Source organism: Anopheles maculipalpis, chromosome 2RL, assembly GCF_943734695.1.
Source record: "Anopheles maculipalpis chromosome 2RL, idAnoMacuDA_375_x, whole genome shotgun sequence".
Lineage (NCBI taxonomy): Eukaryota > Metazoa > Arthropoda > Insecta > Diptera > Culicidae > Anopheles > Anopheles maculipalpis.
In genome coordinates this window covers 53,917,879-53,929,296 of record NC_064871.1, presented here as the reverse complement: position 1 = coordinate 53,929,296, position 11,418 = coordinate 53,917,879, and positions in this window count along the sequence as shown.

Here is an 11,418-nt window from a genome sequence, read left to right as displayed (position 1 = left end):
CTTTCTTGCACTAAACTTTAACCAAAATCGCCAGTAAGCTGTTGATGCAACGAAACGAGATTAAAAACTAAAGAGTTTTGTACTCGCAGAGTATAGGGTTAAACATTCTCTGGACGAGAAGTGTACATCGATTGATGATAACTTTCCAAAGCAGAACAAAAAAGAAGTGTCCAAACCAAACTGATGCAGCGTTATCTCCCATGTTCAAGGGCCATTTGATGCTTGATTATCAATGGCAGTTCTTCGGGTTGTTTCCGTTAATGAAGCATTTCTTCCACAAACTCAACAAAGCGCACAGCACGGGCACGTAGAATAGTTACCAGAATGTGGCCGATCTTTTGTAGGTTCACCGGATCGCAATTATCACAGCCACTGTACCACGATGGGACCGCGGTGTACAGAAACTCATTACGGTCGATTCTGCACGGATTGATGTTTTCTCGTAACCTACATCAAGATGGTCGGCATATGGGGCCGCTGAAATGGGGTAACAAATTCCGCGTGAGGTAGAAAATTGCTCCATGTCCAGAGGACGTCCCGCGTGTTCGTAGAGCAAACAGACAGCATTTGTTTGGATAGTACGATGGATAGTTATAACGTACCTTTGGCTGTTAATGGGCAAGCTCGAGGAACCTGTTTCTTGTTTCTTTGGAGCCTTCTGCTGTTGATGTGTCCAAAGATCAGAGGGAAGAGAGATATCGATGCGGTTGCCACTGTTCACCTAAATTTGAAACCATAATGGCAATGAAAGCTGCTTTCGGGAGCACACGGGGACAGTCGCTAATCGATCGCTCGCGATGCCGTAGGAGTCAGTGCGGCTAGTGGTAGAAACGAACTTGCCACCATTCCATTTCCATTTCACTTACGTTTTTAGTTTCATTTGTAACATTTTTGTTTGTCGTTCGTGTTTTGCTTTGATCAGTTATTGATCGACTACGATCGGTATGATTATTGAACGGGACAGGGAAATTCGGTTGAACTGCATTTCGTATCGATCTCGTACGCTTTGTTACGCACTGTTTATGTTTGACACAGAAACATGAGGCATGAGCGGCGTTTGTTGTGTCTTGTAAGTCAATGATCGATTTATTTTCGGATTGGAGCTTTACTTTATCCTATGCGGCAGCTGGAAAGATTTGAAATAAAAGCTGTCTATTATGGTGATGCATTGAGAATGGTTATGAAATAAGAAGCTTATAGTTCAGGAAGTTACCATCCTAATGTATGCTGGAGTTTTGATTAATAATTGTATTAAGATTAATAAAGGCTTAGTTCATGGATACCGAGAATGTGAATATTATTTAAACTACTGTTTCTACAGATTTATCATGTAATAATAACCATCAGCGTTTGATTGGAACCATCCGCGACTGGATCGAGCTTGTTGAAAGCGAAAAGAAGATGTCTTGTACAGTGCCCTACAATGTAGTGTAGTAAGTTAAAGCAAGTATTCGTACAGATATAGTACAGATACATTTATTTAAGCATAGTAAGTTATAGTAATGTATTTGATAAGATTGCGGCACAAAGAATGATTTAAAATTTTTGTCAGTTTTGGCCAACCTTAGAAAAACACATATGTATGAATATGATAGCTATCAGTTGATTAGATGATGAGTTATAATGTTTTGAGAGGAACAACTTCTGATATAGTGCAAATCATGGATAAAAACTGGTAGGCTGATTCATAATTGATTTTTGATGGATAAAAACACTTCTTCTGCTTGACCTGCTCAGAATTAAGCATGCCGCGTCGCCATGGCCTGGTCTCCAATCAATTTAATCCACGACTGCATCCGACCTCTGACAGGTTAGACTCCACTTGGTCCAGAAAACGAGCTCGTTGTGCTACTCTACGCCTCGTGCCGAACAGGTTGCTGACGAGCACCTCCCTGGTGGGGCATGAGTCCGGCATCCTCATCACACCTTGACTACCGTCAGGATATCAGCACCGCCAAGCAGCTTAACTAGCTCGTGGTTCATTCTCCTTCGCCACACGCTCTGCTCGCACACACCACCACAGTTAGTCCTTAGCACTCGCCGCTCGAAAATGGCGAGTGCATTGGCGTCCTCCATCAGCATAGACCAAGCCTCGTACCCGGACGTTTCAGAGTGCGGTATATCGTGCATTTCGTCTGTTGATGAAGTCTTTTGGATCGCAGGAGTTGGTGGAGTCCTGGGATCCAGAAGACACTGTTCAAACCAAATAATGGCTTGATAAGTCTTACCAGGACTCTGTACAATCACCCACAAACATTAGATATTGGTTTCTTGAGTATAAAAGTGACTGTAGCGACACAGCTGATGCAAAACGTAGTGAGGAGATCGAAAGGGATCTTTTTGCCAGAAAGTATTGAAAATTGTTAGAGATATCACAAACTCTGTCGATATCTAAGGAACCTTGTGTATAAAATGATTCGCGAACATTTGGACATGCAAAAGGTTTGCTCAAAGAATGCTAGCTGGAATGAACTTGCCGTAAAACGAAGAAGTATTCGCTAAAACTGAGGTTTATTTTGAGGCTCCAAACTTTGTTTTAAAAATGGCTTCGAAAAAATAGTAGATTGGTATACCCACTACTTAGCCATCGAAGGAAATTAAGTTAAGTAAACAAATTTAACTTGGCCAAAAAAAAAGGACTTGGTTAGGACTAAGACTTGTATATCCGCCTGTTAACCCATGGGTTCAAATCCCATCCGGACCGTCCCCCCGTAGTGAAGTCTGACTAACCAACTACGTGGTATCGGCAGTCTAGAAAGCCATTTCGATGGCCGGCAACACCGTAGAGGTCGTTACGCCAAGAAGTAGAAGAAGACCCTTTACAGGGTAGTCAACGAGGAAAAGATTTTGTCTAACAGAAGCTAATTGAAAGTCACAAAGAACATTGACGTTTGATCGACGTTTGGTACTTAACGCGTTCGATGCCATGTAACCCACATTAGGGTTACACTCTCACCTTTAGAGGGTCTCTCTCAAATGAATATTTGCTCTCTTTTAGATGCCATTAGTAACCTCTGTAGTGCGAATGTGATACACTATCACGTTTATTTTTCGTGAGAAAGAATCGATAGAATAATCCTTGGTACCGAACGTGTTAATATATCAAATTTTTATTAGCATCTCCTAACAGTTGGAGGTGTAGCGTAAAATGGGAAATCACTGTACGCACGGCAAAGCATGAGCTCACCGATCGACAGCAGTCTCACGCTCGCGCGATCATCCATCCAGTGTAGCGTTTGCGTTCACAACAGTAGGTTCGCTTTGGATCGCTCGGCCAGCCCGGCCAAACCTTTCTGCGGAAAGAAACTGGCAGCTAACGTGGTGAAGATCGTGTGTAGCACAGGTCGGTGTTAGTGTTTTGGTGCGTACGTATGCGTTATAGGCGCGTTGTGGCGTGTCCTCGTCCGGTTGTGGGACGGGTTTGTGTGGCTTCGAACGAGCATTTCGCTCTTGGTGCGGTAGGCAGGCTCCCCATGCTAATAATAGGCTATACCTTTCCATCTTGAACGCTCCCGGCAACATTCACGACCACCGTCTCTCCCTGATCGTTTGGATGGTTATGTTTATCTTATACTCGTAAATGTGCTCCCCTCTTCCTGTGGGGTGGGTCGGATGGCCTTCCTTTGCGCGGTTTAGTATTATCGCGTATCGTGAGATACGCCAGCAACCTTTCTGATACTTTAGGAAATATGTTGACGGACGGAAAAGCTTGCCGAGGCTTTTCGAACAAGATTTTTGTGGATCTCGTTTGAACAGGGCGTGTGTGTGTGTGCGTGTTGACGGTATAGCAGATAGGTGTATAGACCACTCGACATGAATCCTAGGACCGACCCGAGTTGAAGCGGTCGAGATAAAGTGTTACTCGAGAGGGGTTTTGGGTGAAACGGTGCAAAGAATGCGAAATATTCCATTTCGATTGTGGTGTTCCATCTCACTCACTTGCGAATGGATGTGAAACTTGAGATCTTTTATTTCCTCTATTTGATGTGTTCTTTCGCTATCTTCCTCTCCATACTCTGTGATCTTCTTTTTGTGTCGGTTTCTTGAGGAATGACGCTCAAGTTGTGTGATCCGTGTCCAGGGTGCAAAAGAATGCGGTGTTTTGTGTTAGGCATTGGGGTTTTATTTTGCGTTAGATCTTAATCACAGGTGAAGAGCGTAGAAACCATAAAATGGTGCTACTGTTATCAACATCTTGTTTTATTACGAAACAGTGTGTAGATCCCAACTGCCCAAAATGAAGTGGTAAAATGTTGTTAAAATATTTTCAAATATTTGTGTGTTGTGATTGTGCGTGAAGTTCAAATGGTAGTGTTTTGTGTAAATTACATCGAAAAATCCTTCCTTTTCCAGGGCATCATTTGCAGTGAGTGTAGTGCTGTAAAATCAATACAAGGATACCAACTTCCTAAACAGTGTATAACAGTGTTGTTTAATTAAGTCCGGCGTCAAATATCGATTTGAAATCGTTTGAACCACCACTTCGTCATCGATAAACCAGCAAGGAATAAGACACCAAAGTTGGAGGGTTAGCTAAACGCTGCTTTTTTTAAACCAGGTACGTTATAAAGATATCAAGTCTAGCGAAGGGTTTGTTCATTCCAAACGAACTTAAGCTCATGATATGGGAAATAATTGGTGCGGGTTGGACGGTTTCTATTTGTCTTAATTGGCTCGGGCCACCTTCATTATCGATACTCCTAATGATTTGCTACGCGCTGGACACAGGCTCACGCGATCAACCGCCGCAGTTGGATCGGTGATGAAGTCAACATGCTTTGGAATTTGTTAAGTGATGTGTTGAAATCAATAGTTGTTGCTTGATGTGGGTTACATCAAATTAAAGACGACTAATATGTTTGACTTTGTACAATAGATGAGATCTTGCCTTATTCGTTGTAATTTTCTATAAAGAAATAGAGAATCAACTATTGTAATTACAGATATTCTTAGAAATCCGTATATTTCGCACTAAAAATGAGGAGTAAATTGCGTTTCTCTACACTTAAATGTTCATTATAGAAATATTGCGTTTGTACGTAATTCCATTGCGTGATACGTTCACAGGACGCAAACACCTTACATTTAGCCAACTTCCAAAACGACGCTTTTAGTACGTGAAGAAGCCAATCTGAGCGGAGAAAAGGTGCACGAAAAGAAAACCTGATAGCCATTTGGACACAACCGTAGCCTCAGGCAGAGCCGGTTTTCTGTGCATTTCGTGTCGTACCTGCCCGTTGAAGTCTTCCCGCTCTCGGCTCTGCTCCTCGGGGTGGTACTTTGCCGCGGTTGTTTGGAATTTTGCCCATCCAAAAATCGAAAACATGGCTGCCTTTGGAACTTGGCGCGTCAACGAACGAAATCATACTCCTTTCGGCGAGGGGAACGGGTTGAACGAAAAATGACGGGATCGTTCGAAGGCAAAACCCGTTGGCAGCAGCTGTTGAGGTCGAATCACGAATGTCAAACGGTGGCGCTGGGTTTGGATGTTTGGATGGCATCCGCGAGGAAAAAGTTACTAAACGAGTTTTTATGTCACCTGTACGCATCGAAGGTATTCCTGTGGATGCGAGATGCGGCAGACCAAGCAATTGTGCGTTTGGTGACGGTTGGATCTTTCACCTTTCGATGAGGCAGCCGCAAGTACCACCTTGGGCATATGCGAGAGGATGTTTCGATTTTCCGCTTCCGCGAGCGTTCTTATTGATGAATGGTGCACACATTTATCAATCTGAATCATTTGCTGCGTTGTGTCGTTTCTTCCGAATGTCATGCATCGCTCCACCAATGCTAGGCGTCGAGAAATTGAGCCCTGCAATTACCTCGCGTCTAATGAAGCGTAGAATTTATTCTAGCACCGAGCAGCAACGTTTCCCATTTCCTTTTTCCGGTGAATAGCTTAGAGTCGTATCCTATGGCCTTTACGAACAAACGAACAAAACAAGAACAAATGCATCATCACGCCGCTGTGTGGTGAATGCACTCGCTAAGCATATCATTAGCATTATTATGGAAGAACGTGCCTAATAGTCCGGTCGGAGTGGTAATTTAAAAAAGTAATTTAAAAGAATTTCTTTTCTTCAACTCTCCATTGTCAGCTCGTCAGAGATCCAACGTCTGAGCATAAAGAAAATCGTGAACCTCAACTTTGCCTTTGCAGACACAGTGCTAGGATTAATCATAACTTGATACGATTTGCATAAATAGTTAGGAATACAAACGCTGCATGTTCAACAGATCTGGTTCAACTTTAACTTATGATGTTGGTGTTGGGCATTTATGTTTTGGTGTAGCATGGGTTGACGAATTGTTTAACGCTGCGCCAACACAATGCACTGTCACCCAAGCTGCCCATTTTCGAATGACAAAACACGATCACGCAATCTGGTCTAATACAACACCGTGGGTGGGAGTTGGATTAGTGGATGAAAAAATGGAAGCAGTGCCTAAATGAGGAAATTTGACACCATTTGAACGAAAGGCAAATTTGCATGCAGCCATAAACGTAAAATGTTGATCAACTGGCGCTGTAGGGTCAGTGGGGTAGAGCAATAAAAAAATATTCCACCACTCGGTGGTGTTTTGAACTGTTTGGGCGTGAGTGGAACGATCGTGTCGGTATCGGTAGTGGGGATTTGTTTTCATCGATTTATCAAACGTTGCGGTAGACATTTTTCGAAAAACAAGCACAATTCGCCATCATAATTAACAAAAAACCGCATTATGATTGCTAAATAAGTCTTTCAGTTGAGGTATCTCTTCACAATTTTACGAGCGTACAAGTAGAATTGAAATACAATTTATGAAAGGATCATCTTATAAAAATGCAATTGAAATCGGTATTTGATAAGAAAAATCTTCCATTCATCTGATCCTGCTAACTGAATAATTGACTTATCGTACTAAACTCATTGTTTGCTATACATGTTTGCTATTACGTTGATTACAGCCCAATAAAACACTGAAAACGTTCCTCATGTACGAAAACAAAAACGTATCAATTTCCTAATCGCTCTGATGGAGTCAAGGGAAAGCATACGCCTTCTCCCAGCTTGTAGCGATAAAATAACGATACAAAATGCACCAGTGTCATTATTGTTCACACTTCCGATCCACCCAAAGTTAGGGCTGCTAGAGGTAACCGCCGGCAACCTGCCATCGACAAACGACTCGACGTTTTATCTTCAATCTTCAGGATTGGTAGCAAATCAGCAAGCTTGCCAGCCCGTCTCGGGTGTTATTGAAACCCATCCTCGTGGGGTGGGATGAAAATGGGTGAAACGAAAAGTAATCGGATCATTCAAACTGTGGAGCGAGTGTTTTCTCCGAAAACTGCACGCCTGAATGCACCGGTAAGCAAGTGAAAGAGTGCAGGTAAACATGGCAAGCAAAAAAAAAAACGATACACACTGCCACGAGAGAAAAGCACATGCAATACGAGAGGAAAGAAATGCATCATCGCTTCCCGAACGATCGCTTGTGGATGAGGGTCGGTGGTAACAGCTGAGGGTGTCGGTGAAGATGAGAAAGCTTCAAAACGGGAGGTGGCAAAACGCAATAATTCGATAATTTCAAAGCTCGTAATGTTGATGAGTGTAGCAGCAGCACCGGGAAAGGAACGAGCGGTGGTGGATGCTGACTGTAGTAAATGCTCTAATTAGTGTAACACACCCCTCGTAAATGGAGAAGAATAGAGTCATGCAATAACAATAGGAGAATGGCATCAGAAGCAGGGCGATATGCGTCTACTGATTTGCTTGCAGGAAGAGCATTTTTATACATCGTTTACTCTCTTGTGTTTATCATGTTTGAAGGGCGGACCGCATTGGTTGTTTCGATATTAAGATGAAGTTAGTACTAAAAGAGTAAAGAAAGACATGCTTCAACATATCCCTGCACAATGGAAAACTATTAATTTATTCCTAGTTTTCAAAAATATGTTTGTACCTTTTTATTCGACCTTCGGTTTCGTAAATTTGATCTACTGGTAATTAAATTATGATAACGGGAGTGCCTTACTAGAAAAGGAGGTTTATCAACTTGTCACTGAGGTTTGGGATAGCGAATCGATGCCTTGTGATTGGAAGCTCGGTATCATCTATCCCATATACAAGAAGGCAGATATGTTGGACTGCAACAACTACAGGGGTATTACAGTGTTGAATACCGCCTACAAAATATTCTCCCCAATCCTTCAGGATAAGCTTGTCCCATTCGTTGAACAGATAGTTGGAAAGTATCAAAGAGGATTCCGAAATGGAAAATCTACCACTGACCAGATGTTCACCATACGGCAAATCTTGGAGAAGATGACTGAACAGCAGTTTGAAGGCCGTATAAGATAGTATAGCCTGGGTAAAATTCTACGAGGCCATGAGCTCTTTTGGAATCCCGGCCAAACTGATCAGGCTTGTTAGAATGACCACGACCTACGTCACATGCCAGGTGAAGGTGGATGGAAAACTCTCAGGGTCCTTTGCTATCATCAAAGGGCTGCGTCAGGGAGATGGACTCGCCTGTCTCATATTCAACTTGGCGCTAGAGAGGGCTATCCGTGACTCGGAGGTGGAGACTTTGGGAACCATCTTCTTCTAGTCAACACTGATGATATAGACATCATTGGTCTGCGGCTCTCCCTGGTAGCAGAGTTCTACCAAAGGATCGAGCAGACGGCAGAAAACCTAGAGTTGCAGATTAACGAGGCAAAGACCAAATTGACGGTGGCACCATCAGCGGCTCTACTAAGAAATCCGCAACTACATGGGGGAGATGTACGGATAGGTGAAACTTCACCTATCTCGGGTTAAAAGTCAGCACCGAAAACAGCATAGAGACGGAGCCGGTCATTCTACAGCCTGAGGAAACATCTCACCTCAAAAAACCTGTCGTGACGGACGAAGCTGGCACTGTATCGTACCTTTATAGTCCCAGTACTCATATACAGCTCTGAGATATGGACCCTCTTAGCCGCGTTCGAGAGGAAGATGCTCAGAAGGATCGTTGGCCCCGTATGTGTGGAAGGACAATGGAGGAGCCGGTACCACGGCGAGCTGTACGAACTGTATGACGACTTCACCGTCGTGCAGCGATTTAGGCTCGCCAGGCTACGATGGACTGGCCATGTTATACGCATGGCATCGGACAATCCAGCTCAGAAAGTCCTTTTAGGCTGTCCACACGGACAGAGGAGGCGTGGTAGGCCCAGATTGAGGTGGGAGGATGGCGTAGAATCATCCGCCAACAAGGCCGGGATAACGGATTGGCGGACCCTGTAGCGGCGTTGTAGCCGGTCCCCTGATAAGTATGTAAGGTAATTTGATTAGATGGATAATCTGTTTCTATTTTTATTTGCACTAACCGGGAGCAAGTATTCAAATAATTTAAGTAGATTCTTACTCAATTCTCTAAATTGAAATCCTGACGGCTTTCGTGAAGGAGCGATGTCTGTTGTCAGGTCTAGAAACTAGTTTACGATTCAGGATTAATAAGATGGGTACGGAATATATGCTAGGCTCAGTATCCAAGACAATTGCTGTCTGCACACGACAGGAATAGGGTTCAGATTATCTCATCTCATCCGGAACATTCCCTCGTAGGGAGAACTACGTGTTATCAATAAGTCTCGTTAGTCATTAGATGACCTACAAGGCCTAGCAGATCGTAAAGCCAAGAAGAAGAACGATGAGAAGAAAATCGGTTTTTTTTTCTTATAATTTGTTGTGTCTTGCAAAAGAAAAGTATTAGCATCGATGAATCACATTTTTTCTTCTATTATATTGTTTTAACATTATCGGATATGCCATTTGTTGTCTTTTGTTTATGATTTAAACATATCATTCGTGATGCTAATTGCTATAGAAATTTATTTGCGTGTTTAACTCCTATAATTCCGTCAGGTAATTGAAAGTTGTTGTAAATAAATGGTCACTTATTTCTCTTTCGCTTGACACATTTTACTCTTTCTGATCCCACTGCTAAAACCTCTAAAGTAATGAGATATACCAGCACATTATACTTATCTCAAAGCTTAGATTAGATCGACGCTAAGGTTTAATCAAAATAAAGGGTTTAGAAATTATCTTCAGATTCAGCGGAGTTTATTTTATTATATTTTGTGTTTAAAAGCGTAGTCGTATTGTTGCGGCCCTACAAACTGTTGAACATACATCAGGGCCATGGATTATTGCTCAAAACTCAGGAGTCCAGGCGGCTCTCGTGTAGGAGTCCACTCTCATTTTATTTAATGGTGTTTCTATTGTTAGCTCTAGAAACTGACAATTCGCCAATAATTTTGCTATTGCTTGTCACAACTGTACTATCTGCCAATATATCTGAAGAATGTACTTAAACTATGACTTAAACTTAGCTTAAATAACGAATAGTGCTACCATTCTCACGTTACTTAACAGGACATACACAAATTGCTCCATAATGTAGTTCCATAATCCATTTTTAGTAACCTTTTTGTGTATAATTTTTTACTGGTATTCTAGAATATAGAATGTATGAGAATGGATATTACACCTCATTGTTCTAGAACCTTGAACGTATTGTTCAAAGTCTATGTGACAGCTTCCCAAGGAACTATGATACAATCTCTAAGATCATCGTCATTACGAGAATCGTTCGTAACATCAAAAATTTCTTCATTTACGCTGCCTTTGACGCGTAGATCCCTAATCGGCTTCGGATGGGAGTGCTAGCACGAAAACAAAAAAAGAAATCTCCAAGCCCCTTCCTTTTTCTATGTGATTCTTGAATAGGTGTGTCAGTATCCGTAAAAAGTCTAGTTCCATCCGAAACTCTCTCATGTTGGGCATCTTCTGTCGCTCGACTCATCCTCAAATGAACCGTCATTTTCGCAAACAACTTACGCGACCCAACGTGCGTGAAATTGCGGTGACAATTGAAACAAATTTAATCGTCCCCAATTCCTGTGATACGACGATACGACCAAATCAAGCGTCTTCGCAGAAACACCCTCCTCCGGGAAATGGAAAGGCATCGTGAAAATGATGCTGAATTAGTGACCAGCAGCTGTGACGCCAAGGGCACTCGTCACGCGTAATGGCGGATCTGCGGATCTGTGCTGTGCTTCCGCACCGACCGTTCGGCCATCTTCGACCTTTTTGGGTGGGAACTCCCCCCCCCCCCCCGCTCCGTGTTCTTCTGCTTGCCGACGAAGAGGAGATATGCGACTCTCGGATACGCCCTGTTGGTTCAGGAAATGGCGTAAACCCGAGAGTGTTTCCTCTAATTGGGATTGACTCGTCGCCTCGCATGGAATGGAGATGAATGTCTTCTGTCCTTGTTGGAGGATTAAATATATTGACAGTGACTAATTAGAAGATGGATTACACGTGATACTGATGCATTGCGTTCGAAGTCGACAAATGCTAAGGTTGAAGTTAGTTGGAT